We start from the raw sequence: 17,022 nt of genomic DNA on the forward strand, positions 1-17,022 counted from the left end.
TCAAGAGCTGGAGTTGAGACAATCATGGTCTGACCTCACCGCATCTTTCACAAAGAGACAACTGTGATGAGCCTTTTTCTAGGTTACTGTGTTTACACAAGGTCAGTTCATTTAACTTGAGGGATTCGTTTGGGAGATTTAATTAACAAATTTGTAAATCAGTAATTTGATTATCTTTGCCTGACTTAGAATAAGGCTAACTCTGACATAGTATATGCGTGTCTTAAAGCAAGACAAATTTTTTTTAACCTTTATTAAACTGATTGAAATAGATTACTCAGAAAGTAAATTCTGAACCTCGACGTACTGAACCTAGACAAACTGAACCCTATTTTATGAAATTACATCTTTTACATCATTAAGGAATACATGAAGAAATATAATATGTAAATTAAAATCGAGGGATTTGGGAAGATAAAGCATTTTCAATTTACTAAGACTCATTTAAAGACAGAGGCAAAATGGGTTCGAGTTTAGTTCTTCATACCACAAAGATCACTTACATCAATAGAACTCAGAAGTTTATAAACTGGTTCACCTATGCTATTTTCTTTGACTCTGCCAAATATCCTGTAAGTCATTTGCAGAAGGCATTTTTATTTCAATTTTAAAACTATAAAAACTAAGGCCAGGGAGGTTCCGTGCCCTCCGGAAGTAAAGCCAATTGACATACAGTGATTTTAACTTACATTGAAGCGTATTGCTTCTAAAGGCAATTCAAGTTTAAAAAAACCAAAAAACAAAAAACCATCTTATCCCATTTACAATTACTTCCCAAGTTGTTGATGCATTTTCACATGTATGTATCTCCTTTATTTGATATAAATTCTTACAGAGCTGAGCTGGGAATATGTCTTACTCATCTTCACGTCTTCTCTGCTCCATAGCCTGGTAACTTGCATATATTGGGGCTCAGGGCAGCCCACCCCAAATTATGCCTCAGTGGCATATTGATTATTTTGAATTAGAGTTACATGGGAAACAACCATTGCAAGAAGGGAACTCTAATCTTCTTCCTCTGTACCCCTGAAATCAGGAAATAAATCTCCCATGTGAAAGGTACCCTTGCTGTACCAGGAGGTAAAGATACAGCCTCATCACTAGAGACAGGGAATTCAGGACCAAGAAGCCTGTATAAACAAACCCTGTTACTTCTTCACTAATTTACTACCCCTAGCCCAAACTCTGCTTAGATTCTTCACTAATTAAGCACCCAAGCCCAAGTTTCTTTGTCTTGTCAATTCCTCACAAATTTATTGTTTCTGTCTAAAAAGTATAAAAGCTGCCTGCTTTGGCTACTTCTTAAGTCTCATTTCCATGAGACCTCCATATGTACAAATTAAATTTTTTTTCTCTTGTTCATCTGTCTTGTGTCAATTTAACTATTAGACCAGCCAAAAGAATCAAGAAGGGAAGGGGGAAATTCCCCCCTTCCTGACACACACATTAACTAATCTTGGTAAGTTGGACTGTACCTTTAATAGATACTCATGTAATTATTTAATAATTATATGTATATTTTAACACACACACTACCCATCCATTACTATTTGTCAGTGAGAAAATACTGCTTTCTCTACACTAAATCCTTTTTATAGGTAAAGCAAAAAATTACCCAGCTCTCTTTTTTTATACAACTCCCAGATTTGGATTTTTCAAAAATGAGCTTAGACTGTCTTTTGACGATTTTGTCCCAAATTCTTTTGTCCCATGCTTGAAAGCTGATGTTCCTAGTAGATATTTAACCTTCTGCCTTCAGTCAGAATGGGTAACTTATTCCTTAGCATTTAATAGAAGTTTTAATTTTGTTTTGCTATCTTCTATAATCATTTCTTCAGCTTTTTGGGCTGCTATAATAGAATACCATAGGTTGGGTGGCTTAAATAACAGAAATTTATTTCTCCCAGTTCTGGAGGCTGGAAAGTCCAGGCTCAAGGCGCCAGCAGATTTGCTTTCCAGTAAGAGTCCACTTCCTGGTTCGCAGATGGCCATCTTCTTGATGAGTCCTTGCATGACACAGAGCAGAGAGAGAGAGAAGAAGCAAGCTCTCTCGTGTCTTTTTATAAGGGCACTAATCCCATTTATGAGGGCTCCACTCTCATGACCTAGTTACCTCTGGAAGGTCCCACCTCCTAATACCATCACACTGGAGGTTAGGATGTCAACATACAAATTTGGGGGGAACACAAACGTTCAGCAGCAAGCCTATTAGTGCAATATTTTTGACATACTTAAAATTCCTAATCAGTTAAAAAACTACGTATTATTCAGAAAAGTTTTTTTTTTATATACATTACTCATTTGAAATTAAAATTTATATGATTTTAACTAAAATCCTTAAAAAGAAATATTTCTCTGGCCAAGATGACCTGACAAAGAAAATATAAGGATACACATGCTGGCCCCAAATGTGACAAATACTAAGATTTTTTCATATGAAAAGCAGAAACAAAATGGATGGCTAGTGGGAAGCTGCTGCGTAGCACAGGGAGATCAGCTTGATGCTTTGTGACCGCCTAGCTGGGTGGGATAGGGAGGGTGGGAGGGAGGCTCAAGAGGGAGGAGATATGGGGATATATGTATACACATAGCTGATTCACTTTGTTGTACAGCAGAAACAACACAACATTGTAAAGCAATTATACTCCAATAAAGATATTTTTAAAAAGGACAAACACATTTTAAATAATTTGTATGATTTTATGCGGTATTCCCTATCCTACCCCCAGAGAGTGACTGCAGATGAAAGTGACTCTTGTCCCAGCCAGCCAAAGGGGTCACCATGCATGATTGCCATCTTTTGGTGACCTCTGCCATCATAAATTAACCACCACAAATCCTGGGCTTCTTGCCATCGTGACTGCCTCTAAAACACATTCTCTAATTTCCCTTATAAACTTTTTCATGCCAAAAATAATGAAAACTGGAATGGGTATAGGAATCTAAAAACTAGTTTTGACTGTTCATAAATGAAGACCCCGATTTGTGGCACACGTCTGCAACAAGCATAACTTTAATGGTCCCTTCAACTTACCCCTGTTTCAAGCCCATTCTCAAAATATAATTATTACAGCCAAATTTAGTGTTTCTATATTGAAATGTGAAAAAGCATTTTGATAAGACTTATAGGGTTGGCAAAAAATCAAATGCTACTATGGTGATACAAAAGTAGCAATATGAAAACATAAAGCCTTGCGTTATTTTAAGTTTCAGAAGCTCGATTTAGCTCAACCAAAGCAGAAAGCAGTGTAAAATAATAATAAAGAAACAAACCACAAATAATTTTTAGAAAGCCTGTACTGTACCACTAAGAAGTATTTCTTTTGTCCTTCTCAAGAATCTTAACGCCTTAGTTTAAGAGGAAGGTCTGTCAAATTCAGCACTATTGACATTTTGGCCTGGCTATAAGTCTTTGTCACGGGGCTGTCATGTGTATTGCCAGATGTTCAGCAACATCTCTGGTCTCTATTCACTAGATAATATAGCAAAACCTTCCTCACCACTGACTCCAACTGCTGTGAAAACCAGAAAGTTCTTCAGGAATGCCAGGTATCCCCCAAGGGACAGAATCTTCCCCTGTTGAGAACCACTGGCTACAGAGTCAGGATGAAGATACAAACAAAAAAAAGACGGAATCAAAAATTTTTGAAACAAAATTTTGAGTGATAGAGACAATGGTATTTATAGGAAAAGCTGGAACATTGCTTTATTAAGTCTTTTAAGCATTAATTAACAGCATACTATGTGTCAGGCACTGGCTTGTACTTGCTCACTTTGACATTAATTTGACTTTAGGAAGGACAATCAGAACTTCTCAAGACATAGTACTAGTATATACCACTGCAAAAAAGAATATGATTTTGGACAGATGGATCTGACAGATTATTGATTTCCTATGTATTTCCTATAGCAGAAAAACCCTGCTATAAAAAGGCTCCAATACCAGCTGTGTTACCACAACTGTGTTACCAGTTGTGATCTTGGGGAAGTCACTTTACATTCCAAGCCTCGGTTTTCTCTATTTGTTGATGAATAAACCATTACACAGTGTGTTAAGAATTAAAGATAGTATATGTGTAATATGTGGCATATGAAAGGTATTAATTACCATTACTTTCCACTAATAATTTACCTACCATTAATCATTTCCATTATGATTTTTTTTCCCACAACCATTACTGTTGTGAACTGGGGAGAGAGGATCTGCTATATTACCTTGGATCCTGAGTTCAATCCAATATGGACTAATGACAAATCCTATTTATAGTGGTACACAGTTTATTTGAGTCACATAAATGAGGTCATTTTATTCGTTCAAAATTTGAGGTTAAGAATTCATCTGACGTAAATGAATTGGATTTGAGGACCCTATTATCCTTTGTACTTTACTAGGCTAAAACTCAATTTTTCTATTTCTGTCTACTAACATAAACATATCCCTAAACGTGACTCTAATTATTCAGTTTCTCACTTCAATACAACCCACCTATAATTCTGTTTAGCCATCTTTTGATGGACACTATTTGTAGCTGTCTTGTCTTGACGGAAAAGCCCTCTTTCATCATCGTGATTTGACATTCTTAGACGAGATTAATGTGTCATTAAACTCGGTGGAACACCTTTAAAACAATTTCAATATTTTTCTTCCTCCTTAAAAGGCAATATATGTTCAGGAAATCTGATTTTTAAAATGCACATAAACAAAGAGAATAAAATTTAAACCTTAAAAATGTTTCCCTGAGGCATCTCACTAACACACTAATAATACAAAAGCCACGCATATGGCCAAATCAGACAGTGCTAGGAGATACATACTATGCAATTTCTGCTTTTATAGGAAAGCACACAATGCTGTGGGAGCACACGGAAGGTTTCTGGTCAATATTTGGTTGATCACAAAGGCTTCCTGGGAGAAGTGAGTCCTGAAAGCTGAGAAGGAGTTAGCTAATCAAAGGAACAAGGATGTTGGCATGAGGAGTCCAGGCAGGGGAAGGTAATGGCATGAGCAAGAGCCCTGGGATATTGGTGGTGGTGGTGGTGGTGCTGGGAAGTTGTAATTGATAAAACTGGTGACATGAACAGGAGAGAGGGTATGCAAGACATTATAAACCATATCAAGCAATTTGGTGTTTCTCCTGAGAGCAAAACAAGAGCCACTGAGAACTTTAAACAGGAGAAATGCATATGCAGATTTTTTGTTTTATAGAAATCATTTATTGTGGGGAATGGATTGGAGAGAGGTATTTGTGGGGAATGGGCTGGGCAGAAGCCATACTGAAGCAGTGCAGTGTTAAAAGCCTGTTTTACTAATTTGGGAGAGAGACGATGAGAGCGAAACGAAGATAATAACAGTGAAGGTGGAGAAAAGTGGATAGGGTTAGGAGATATTTAAGAGGTAAAATTAAGTTTCTAAAAAATGTTAGTTGCTTTGATACGAGTGCTGAGAGAAAAAGGTGAATCAAAAATAACGCTCATAAGGGCTTCTGATTTAAATGGTTGGGTCAAATTACCTCACAGAATCTCCATTTCCAAATACCTAACAAATTGAAGCAGATTATCAAAAACTCATTCATATTCTTCATCTCTCTCTCATTATATGTATATATAGTATCATTATGTATACAAATGCATATACATAAAATAAATTAGCAGACAAACATGGGCAGCAAAACAGCCCAATGCCCTAAAACTCAAAAAGCAGCAGCCAAAGAGAAAAACCAAAGTTCCTGGAGTAGAACAAAAAGCAAATACAGAAAGGTTCCCATCCTGCTCCCAAATGCTGATACATATCAATCAGAAAGATAAAATAAATAATGGTAATTCTCACTATTTAGTCCCAGCTCTGGAAGGAGGCTAACCAGTTGAGTAATCTGAAACATAAAACAACTCCTGACTGTTTTACAGAAGTGAAGTTTCCTGAATGGAAGAATGATATGAATGCTAAGGTCCCTCCACAGAGGAAGAACATACCCCTCAACAAAGTACCACAGAGCCTTAAAGAGGGTATTTAACAAATCTCAGGCATAATCACAGATACTGGATATTTTAACTAAGCACAGCTCTGCAGTCCCCCAAGGCCCTACGTCCACCATCACGCTCTCAGACATGCATGGAATACAAAATGGAATACCCAGCACTCAAACTACAGCTTTTTGGTTATGTGGTGTTGGGCACACGTTTTATACACAGTGAGATGGTTAGTCAGGAAGCTCTCTACACTGGAACACAGAAAAGGAAAGACCTGGAAAGAGCCACGCAGGATGCAAAACATGGCATGGCACACTTGCAAACAGATGAAAGCAAATGAGCAAAAATACAGAATTCAAAAAAATGTTTTCAGCCTAGAAAATATAACCCTCGGAACAAAACAGATTCCCTGAAGGGACGATTGAGCCATAGAGCAATTTGATAAGAGTGTTTATATCAGAGCTCCACTCAATGTAAAGATGTTAAAACAACAGAATAACATGCACAGGGAGATTGTAGTCCTTCAGAAATAAAACTTGTTTACAGGAAAACAAATAACCTGCGGGGGCAGGTGAAGGCTGTGAAGAGGGACAGGGCTCCACCCTGTGAAAGGCCTCCCAGGACGATCTGATTGGCAGGGATCCCATTCTTCATCTCATGCTCAATCAAGGCCTTGATGCTCTCTGCTGCCTTCTTAAGGCCAGCCTCATCCTCTGGGGCATCTGGACTCAAGCCCCATCAGGTCAAACCAGGAGGGCATCACTGTCTTCATGTTGAGTGTCACAGGGGTCCGAGGCACATGGGGACAGGTGTACTTGACGTAAGGGAGCCGGATGGTGGAGAGGGCATCAGCGCAGCTGTGTCTTGTGTCTCCAAGGCCATGTAAAAAAATAACCGCAGCTGTTTCCTGCTCAGCTACAGACACAGTGGCAGCATCCGTGAGCAGAGGCACAGACACGGTGTTACCACACATACACTGCAGGGCTCCACGGCTGGGGCCTCCACTCCTGGGGGTTTCAAGACCTCTCCAGAGATCCTCCTCTTTCTCCCACCCAGACACACACTCTTCCCACTCCTCCGCCCTGCCTGAACTGAACAGATTTTTAATCTTCACCTTCAAAGCTGAGCAAACAACCAAGGATTAACAGACAGCTGAAGAAAGCTTCTTTTGTGAAAGAAAAATAGCAGGAAAACAAACAAACAAAACCTAGAGGAGCCAGATTATACAAAGAAGAAAATGTTCAAAACCTACCGTTAATATCATAAGAGAAATTTGATTCATGAAACAAGAGCTTCCTGGTTTCAAAATTGCTACAAAGCTACAGAAATCACCACAGTGTAGTAATGATATAGGATAGACAAAATCCATTAATTTTGAGAAAAAGGTCAGGCAATCCTAATTGAAGAATAGTCTACAAAATATCTGATCAATAAACCTCGGAACTGTTAAGGTCAAAAAACAAAGGAAAGTCTGAGAAACTCACAGAGCAGAGAAGGCTAAGGACACATGATAACTAAATGTAATGTGATATCCAGGATGGGACCCTTCTGCTGACAAAGGACATTAGGAAGAAAGTAGTAAATTCTGGGTAAATTGTAGCATGTAGTTTTTAGTAACATACTAATGTTGGTTCCTTAGTTTTGACAAATGTACCATGGTAACATAAGATATTAGCAACAGAGGAAACTCGGTGAGGAGTATACCGGAACTCTCTGTACTGTCTTTGCAATTTTTTTTTTCTGTGGATCTAAGACTATTCTACGATAAAATGTTTATGGGAAAAAATGAATGTCTGCCATGATATTCACCTAATGTTGAAAATGGTTATTTCTTGGGGGGCCAGAGGTTGGCATCTTATTACATTTTTCTTCCTTTTTCTTTTTAAAAATATTTTTTACTTTCATTTATGTTCTTCTCTTTATTGTATACATTCTTTATAATAATCATGTATTTTTTCAAAACCATAACCCAGTTTTCCTTAAAAACAAAACTCAACTGTTATGATGCCCAGGTTTCTGGCTTGGAATACTAGATGGCTGGTGGTTACCATGGCCAACTATGACTGCACCAATACTACAAAACTAACCACTGCAAACTCAGTGGCCTACACTGAACATTTATTTTTCTGGGCCTTCATAAATTGGCTCTGATTGCATAGGCTGAGCTCCAGGCAGCAGGTTAGGTGCAAGTCAACTCCCTGTGTCTCTCATCCTCCTTGGCCCAGTATCTAACCATTAGTTTTGCTCATGGCAAATGGACAAGACCACAGGAGAATGAGAAGAAACATATCATGCTTCTCAAAGCCTTGGCCCCAAACTGACCACTTTCACTTCACCAACCTCCCACTGGCCTTCACAAGTCACATGGCCAAGCTCAGCATTGATCAGGCAGGGAAACATATTCTACCCTCTTTAGTAGGGTAGTACCGCAAAGTCACATGGAAAAGAACATGGATGCATTATAATATAGAAAAGCCTTGGAAAATTAAGTGCAGCGACTCAGTCTACCTTAGTAGTGTAATTTAATGAGAGGAGAACAGTCATTTCCTACCTATGTTTTTAAACAAAACAGGCATCAAACAACTGATTTTGTCCCTTATATGAGATCAAGAGTAGGAACCTGGGTAGTCAGCACCCCTAGAAGAATTAGCCCGCTCCCAGAGCAGGTCCCCGCATCTCTTCCTCTGGGAGTGGTGATGGGCATTCAGATTCTTCCACCCCCTCCCCTTAGAACAGAACTTAAGGAGGAGCAGAACTGATATTGACACTGCTCCACCATGAAGCTTCCCATCAACAAGGAGTTTTAAATTGTTAAATAACTGTGGCTCTCTCCACATAGGCCCGGATCACTTCTTTCCCTTCCTTTTCCAAACATAACTCTTCTTTTCACTTTACAAAGGTATTTGGCTAGGATTTTCATCTCAAGACAATAACTAAACTCTCTAAGTGCTGATTAACCAATCAAACTCAACCTCAGTCACTTCCCAACCATGCCACTCTGGGAACATCATTGAACATCTCTAAGCCTCTATTTCCCATTCTGTAGAAAGAAGCAGGTAACACATGCCCTTCCTTCCTCAAATGGTTATTTTGAGAATGGATAAATTAATTCATTGGTAAGCACTTTAGAATCTCTAAATTGCTCTACAGCTACCTTATGTTCTTATTTAATTAAAAATTAATTTGAGTCAGTCTACATGTTCTAAGAATTATTACAAAAACTTGATGATCTGATCAAAGGGTTAAAGAGAGGTAGGTGTTTTTTTTTTTTCCTTCTCTTGTCAAATATAATGAAGTGCAGAATTCGGTCTCATCAATTTCTTTTGCCTTTTTCTGACAGCTAACGCCACTGGCAGACATCCAGTAGGAAAAAGTTTTCAGGCTTTGCCCAAAGGAAGCCTGTGATGTTATTCCTGGGGTAAATTATTCAGCTTCTAGTAAGTTGCTGTGGAAATTAATATACAGCAGCATATTGCTAATAAGTTTAATGTTTTATTGCTTTACACCTAACCTTATGTTTTAATTTATTAATGGGTATTTTGCATTTTAAATAAAGAAATGTCTTTCACTTTCATTATTCATTATTCATTTAGTGTTAGTTAAACTGAAGGTTAGATGTGACAGGAGTGAAATTTTCTAAATAATAATAGTGTGGGTAAAACATTCCATTAATATCACTGCATTAACTCCACAATTGGATGTTTGTTACAATCTAGTTATGTGGCTCTGCTATGGATTAGTTTTGTGTACAAAACTGTAGCTTTAATTAAATCAAAGAAGTTGCTAGTTATGCTTTATTTATGGATATTTTATGCCAGAATAAAACAAAAATAAGTTTCAGTACTAATAAAATATAAAAACTACTTTTCTTTCATCTGTAGTTTATATGTTGGTAACTGTAATAAGAAGGCATTAGTATTTTTCAATGCCTAGATAATGATGAATAGCTACTTGATTTTTTTTAAACTCGAAAACAAAAAAGTAAATAAAACTATTAATGGCAAATGTAACACTGGATGATTTGCATAATATATATCTTGCTAAATAGAACTTGTGCCATTCACATATGAGTGGTGCAGATGGGGGTAGGCCTTCTATTTGATATTTTTAGGGAAAAAAAGAAAAAAGAAAAAATTGTTCCCCAAGGGTATTAATTCTGTTATTGAAGTCTTGAAAATAACAATCTCCATAGCCCAAACACAGCAATTAAAGGAATCAGCGGAGATATAAACCAAGGCAGAACAAAAGACCCAAAAGGAGAAGGGTGAGCCCAGTGGGACAAGAGAGGGCTCAGATGAAGACAGGCTTTGCATGACTCTTGCCACAATTACAATAGGCCACTGACATGAAGCCACAGAATGCAACCACTAAGCAATTACTGAGGTGTATATATGTACATCTACATTTCCCTTCCAGTTGTCAGCTTCACAAATGTTTTGTCTGCAAGAAAAGAAAAAACAGAAAATGTAACTGCAATGTAGGGTAGAAAAATTGAGAACTAAGTTTGGACAGTTAGATTACCAGTGTAAATATGGGCTCTACCAACCTGCTAGCTCTGTGGCCTTCCACAAGTCACACACCTTCTCTGCTTCCGCCTTGCAAGTAAACAAGTGTTTATTACTAGCAGTGTTCTGTGGGTTGTTACAGGATTAAAAGATAGAATACATTGAAGCACTTTTTAGTAAAGGGCCAAAATAAGATCTTAAATATTATATTTCATTTTCAGTATTTGACTTATTTGAGCATCATTACCTCTAGACAATTCAGATGTTTTGTGGGCACATACATATCGATGGTCAAATGTATGTTCTGACAATGTCTGTGTGGTTTGGATTAATATAGGCAGGATTTTATAAGTAAAAATTTTCACTTTGAGATATAGGTAATCTGGTTTCTAAGTTGCTTACATCCCGTGAGTAACTGCCAAATTTTTTATTTTTGGTTCAGTCAGCACAGTCTCTCTAACGTATTAATTTGTTCTTCACTCTGGCCATTTACAACCCAGTATAAGTGTCTGTTCTGCACAAGAGCCATAAAGAATAACACGAAATCTTGCACAAAATCTTGCATGTCTGGCCAAACGGCTGGTTTGGCTAAAGTCATCAACGTGAGGTAACCCATCTGAGAGAGCATTTAATTGAACAACAAATGTGAAATACAGGAATTAGTATTAGCTCAAAAGAAAAAAATTGCTTCTGTTCTTGGTTTAGATTATCCAGATGATCTCAGTCAATTCTTGGTTCGGCAAGTAGAGCTAGGACAAATAAATACTGAAATATCCTGGAATACTCCTGACATATTGTATACTGATCCATTACCATGGGTCTTTCCTCAGAAGTCATTGGGATTACTGCCTGGATTGCAGTTTGATTTATGCTATCCAGTTCATTTAATCCCCACTTGCATGGGTAATTGCACTGTAATTCCCACATGGTTACACACAACCCACCAGCCTGGAGTTTGAAGCAGACAATTCCATTTAACAGCTGTTAAAATAGGGGAATCCACAGGTAGCTCTCATTCAAATGTTAATTGCTCTCAGTGCTTCACTCATAAACCCACCCTGAAGTCAGGTACTTTAGGCTCTATTGAGAGGAGATATAAAAGTAAGATGAGTTACAGACATCCTGACAGAAAAGGAGGATGGATTCAGTCTTGGGTCTGGATGTGCCTTGGCCCTGGAACCAGTATCGGCATGGAAATCAAACAGTGAAGGATGTTTGTGAGGCAGTAGTTGTTTCCCAGATGGTAAAGAGTTTGCAAAAAGACTCCTAAGGCCCAATGGTGAGTCAGTCAGAAAACATTTGCAAATTCAGGTTGTAAAAAGAGGCTGGAAGGAGTCAATTGACAAATTGCCAAACTATAAAACTATACTGAGTCTGTTGACAGTTCTTTTGGAACACACTAAATGACGAGTAGATTTGGAACTAAATAAATGAACGTGGCAATTTTATCGGAGCTGACCATTTTGAATGTTGCATAGACAATCACTTTGTACATGGTTTTTCAGCAAAGTGCCTGGGATACTAGATTATCTTTTACCAGCAACTCTTTAGAGAAATGAGGAGTCTAAGGGCGGGGGAATCAATAGCATGATTTGGAGTGAGTCAGTTTGCCACTTTGGACCTCAGTTTCTTCCTCTGTAAAATGAAATGATTAAACTAAATGGGTCTTTGAGGTCCCACCAAGGTTCAATTCTTGGGTTTCCAGTATTTGACTATCTCTAGGGTCACCAAAAAAAAAAAAAGACAGGAATAAGTATTCTTATTCAGATACAATAAAAATGCTAAGCTCCAACTGAATAGGCTAGGGAAACAACTATGATTATCTGCAGGTATATTAGGTCTCAGCAAACAAAGGTATAATTAGAGTCAAACGGGGTGATCCAAGAGGAAAAATGGGGACTTTCTGCGGCTGACTTGCCTCAGAATTCTTAATTCCTTTTGTCCATTCAAACTCAACTGTCCAAATTTAATTTTTTGGTCATTTAATTACACTTATTAAGTCTTAGTAAGTACTTACTATCTGCCAAATACTCTTGAGATGCAAAAATACACACCAAAAACTAATGGCTAATAATTATAGATTTAATTCAGTTTTTCTTTTTCATGTAAATGCACAAGATTTCACTCACATTTCCACTTTCATGTTATGTTGTAGGCACTTCTAGAGGACAGACAATGCGTATAAACAATTATTTTTATAGTCACTCTATGAATGCCCTTTGTTGATGGGAGTGACACTGATGATAAAGAATATCATCCCAAGAATTTTCCTATCTTTTGGTACTTGAATAGCTGGAGATTTGAGGAATTCAGTTACACTTATGAAAGTCATCTTGAATCTAGAGACAGATGTGTGTGTGTGTATGTGTGTATGTGTGTGTATTCTTCATCAATTTAAAAAGATAATTTTCCAGTAATGGCAACTGATTTTGATGTACTGTGTGAGTTTATAATCTTATTTCATTTATAACATTCATGGATTATTGTCATTTTTTGTTTTTAGTTAATTATAAATAATTGCATGCATGTGAAAATAGCAAACATATATACATACAGAAAATGTGGGCTTGCCTCCTTCAAAAAAATGTATAGACTTCAGAATATAGATACATAGATAGATAGATAGATATAATATCCATCTCAATGGTTTCTAATTCTTCTAATATTTTTTTCTTTCTCAATTTGCTTCCCTTCCATTCATTTGTTCTATTAGCTATTCTTACTTACTGCTCCTCTCTTCACCCATAGTTTTTGTCATCACACTATTCTAAAAGATGTTCTCAATTTCTGCAAGTGCATCCTCTGGTCATTTCTTGGAGCTACACTGCCAGGATAAAATGAGGTGCCCAAATTTGGATAAGAAGTCAATCTTAGAAGCTCTGTCACAAATGACTGCAAGAAGCCAAAGTGCTAACACACATTCCACTGATTCTTGCTCCTGTCTCCTCCATATAACTTTATATTGCTACACATTACTCCTCACATGCATTAGAGAGTCCCCAGGAGATATTTCACACATGCTCCCAAACCAGTCCAAACTCACTTGATGCCTCTGCTGCTCCACTGGATCTCATAGTTCTTTCTGGGAACCGCCATGCCCTTTCCTCCAATGTGAATCCCCTCGATAATACAGCTACTACTACTAGTATCTTCGGCCACCATCAGTGGTGCTCTGGGACCCAGGAGATGCCAAAGCAACATGGTTTTCTATTACCGCATTTCTCAAAATAGCCAGTCCACAATCTCTCTGCTACCAAGAGTAAGGAGGTCCTGACAGAATGTTAATGAACACTCTTCTTCCTCTATCAAGAATGTCTTGCTATCATAAAAAGAAAAATGTCAGCTGAAGTAAACAGTGTGCTCATTGACATGGTTGATTTAGGTTCTGATTCAAGCTCCTTATCTCATCATGGACCAATTTATAAACTGGCTCCAGTCCCCGGACCACACTTTGCATATCTCTGCTCTATTATGCAGTGAGGAAGAACAAGGCCTCTCCTTACTGTGATCTTCAACACTTTACAGGGTATCTGAGCAGTAATGCTGATGCCCCAGGGCTTGGAGAGTTTCCAGGGAAAGAGCTCTTTTACATTTATTCAAGTGAGAGTCACACTTGAGTCCAGTGAGAGGCAACACTGGACTGGTGTCAAAACTCATACTCTCCTCACAATCAGCCCACTCCTCCAGTCATTAAGGTCTTTTGCTTAGCAAGCTCCTCATGCCAGATTCTTTCCTCCCTTACGATGAGTTCTCTTCCAAGAGGCTCCTTGAGCTTCATGTAAATGGGCCTCTTCCAGGTCTGTCCCACCAGATCACCAGACATGTCTTATGCAACTTGACACACAAGCTTGTAAGCAGAGTGGAACTCAAGCTTGATTCATTCTCAAGGTCATTATTCATTTGTTCACCATTTGTTGAGCAGTACGTGCTAAGTAGCACATGGGGTACAGAGGCGGTTAGGGCATGGTATTCACCAGAAGAGACCTGGAAAATAAGTTCAGATAAGGTATGCATACAAATGCATACAATATTACATGAATTTCAGTAAGTATAATGAGACAAGTATAAAATGTTTATAGAAGACAGATGTGACGTGATAAAAACAGAAAAATATTTGAGTAAGAAGCTACATTTAAGCTAAGTTCTAAAGCACGTTTATGATTTATGATTAGGGAGAAGGGTTAATGGAGAAGCAGCAGTAAGGCGACAGTGAGACTAAAACTCAATGTTTTCATTTGTGTTATCCTGGACTCACTCCACGCCATGCAAAAGGAATTCGGTGATATTGCTCACATTCTGATCTTTACTGACTGCATAAAATAATAATAGCAAATAGTACAAAGGTAATGCTGTATCCACTACAATTTTTATCATAACCTTAGCTTATACAATATAAACATTAAAGAAGGAAGGAAAATGATTTCTGGTCTTTTGTCAGACCAGTGCTTTGAGGATGTGAATAAAAGGACAATGATGAATCTAAATGGTTTGAAACCTAATTTCACAGCAGCTGTATTTGTGCAAGATGTTGATTATTATCTTGGGAGGCCTTATGATTATTTGAAAGCATTTCTCCTTAAGTCAGAGAAAACTTTTATACTGTCAGTAATTTCCTTGCATTTTTCCCTACTAAACTTTAATAGCTTTCTGTGCTCCCAGTTAGATTGATTTGGATCTCATTAACGCACAGTCTAAATGCTTTTGTTTATAAAAATGAATAATTTGATGAAGAATGGCAATTAGGAGTTGTTTCTTTCAAAGCAATTTCAGTCAATTTAATGCAAACCACTAGGTGTATTTGATTCCATTTTGAGACTCCTGCTTCCTATTATGTTTCACGTGAACTCAATTTCTCATTGATCCCTGAAAAAAAAACAATAACTCACCAAAAACACTACCTCCCATTTCTTGTGGTAAGATGTTTACACATATGAACACATGAAAAGCAACTTTTCTCACATCATTTAATAAAAGACAGTGGTTTCCCAGGTAACACCCTATGAGTCCCAAGGACTCAACACCAGGGAATATTTTGTGCTAGGCTTGCCTCTTAAAAGAAATGCTATTCTTAAAAAAAAAAATAATATATACAGATCCTTCATGGTTAGTACAGGGAAGGAAAATTATTGGAGGGATATCTGAACTAAATGGGTCTGCTGTCCCCAAGATCTCCTTTTCCCTTGGGGACTCATTAATTTCCACTGCGGTTATCCTCAGGCAGGATGAAGAGCCCCTTCACAGGGCTCATACCGTGCTCCTCTTGCACTGCCGAGGCAGTCCAACACACTTAAATAAGACTCATGGGAGGTCATGGAATAACAAAAGGAAACCCAATGTGGAGAATGTTGGCTTTAGATCACCTGACTTGTAAGGCATAGCTGACTCAATATGGTCTCAGGCCACGTGTATCCTTATATGGCTTCAAGAAAAGAGGCATCTTGTCTAAATCCCTCTCTTCCCAGTAAAATGGTGAAGATATAGAAAGACCCCATTTTTCACTGATCAGCGAGAAGGTATAGTCATCAGATGCCTTAAAGTCGAACCCGAGGGAGTGAGTTTAATCCTTCCCTTTCATGCAACAGCACAGCAGTGCTCAAACTGCAGTGACCACAAGTGTCACTAGAGAGATGAGTGAACATGAGAATCTACACAAAGTTTGATTCTGTAGAACTAGGCTGGTACCCAGATAATTGTATTTTAACAGGTATCCCAGGAGATTTTAATGCAAGTTGTTTGAGTCACACATTGATAAACTCTATACTAGAGACCTTGCTATGACTTTTCCAGATATTTATTTTCTGGTTATTGTCTCTGGGAATGACCTCCAGGGAAGGCCAAACCTTATCCCTAAGTCTCAGCACAGTCTTTAAGTTTCAATAGGCTTAACTGAGCATAATGATCCTTTCAGAATGATACTCAATTACATTTATATGAGACAGACGTAGGATAGTACAGGTTCTTCTATATAGGACCTGCCACTACCTTTCACTGGGACCTTGAAAAAGGCATTTACCTATGTCCCTAAAATGAAAAGGTTTGGCTAGATCTATAGTGCAGGTATTTACTCCAACATACAAAACACATTTATTGAGTGCCTACTATGTGCTAGGCACTAAAGTTTCCAACTCGTTTCTTCAGTGGGGACCTTTCAAATTCTAAAACTTCTACACACCACCTTCTCCACATGATTGCTAATAGATTTCAGGTTCTATCAAAGTAGAAGAAAGTATCGTCAAATCACCATTATGGTTTCAGGAACACTTTAAAATAACTCCATTTGATACTATTCAAAACAGCATTTAAATTGGTTTGAAAACTAGTGAGAAAGAGTACATATGAGATATTTTACTTCAGCTAAAGAAAATGATTGGTGTCCATATGGAATTACAGACCTCACACCACAACCCTGAGATTCCCCTGAGATCCACAGCCTGTAGCATGGAAACCACACAACTAGAGGCTCTTCAAGTATTTCAAAGATCCCTAAATTCCAACTTACTGAGACTCTAAAACTGAGATTATTAATAGGAAATATATTGGTAAGTTAAAA

The 17,022-nt window shown here is 37.9% G+C and overlaps 1 pseudogene; it reads right to left on the reverse strand.

Annotated features, from left to right (window-relative positions):
* Positions 1–6,507: 6,507 nt before the first annotated feature.
* Positions 6,508–6,979, reverse strand: LOC102975409 (acyl-protein thioesterase 2-like; annotated as a pseudogene).
* Positions 6,980–17,022: the final 10,043 nt, after the last annotated feature.

Source organism: Physeter macrocephalus, chromosome 1, assembly GCF_002837175.3.
Source record: "Physeter macrocephalus isolate SW-GA chromosome 1, ASM283717v5, whole genome shotgun sequence".
NCBI lineage: Eukaryota > Metazoa > Chordata > Mammalia > Artiodactyla > Physeteridae > Physeter > Physeter macrocephalus.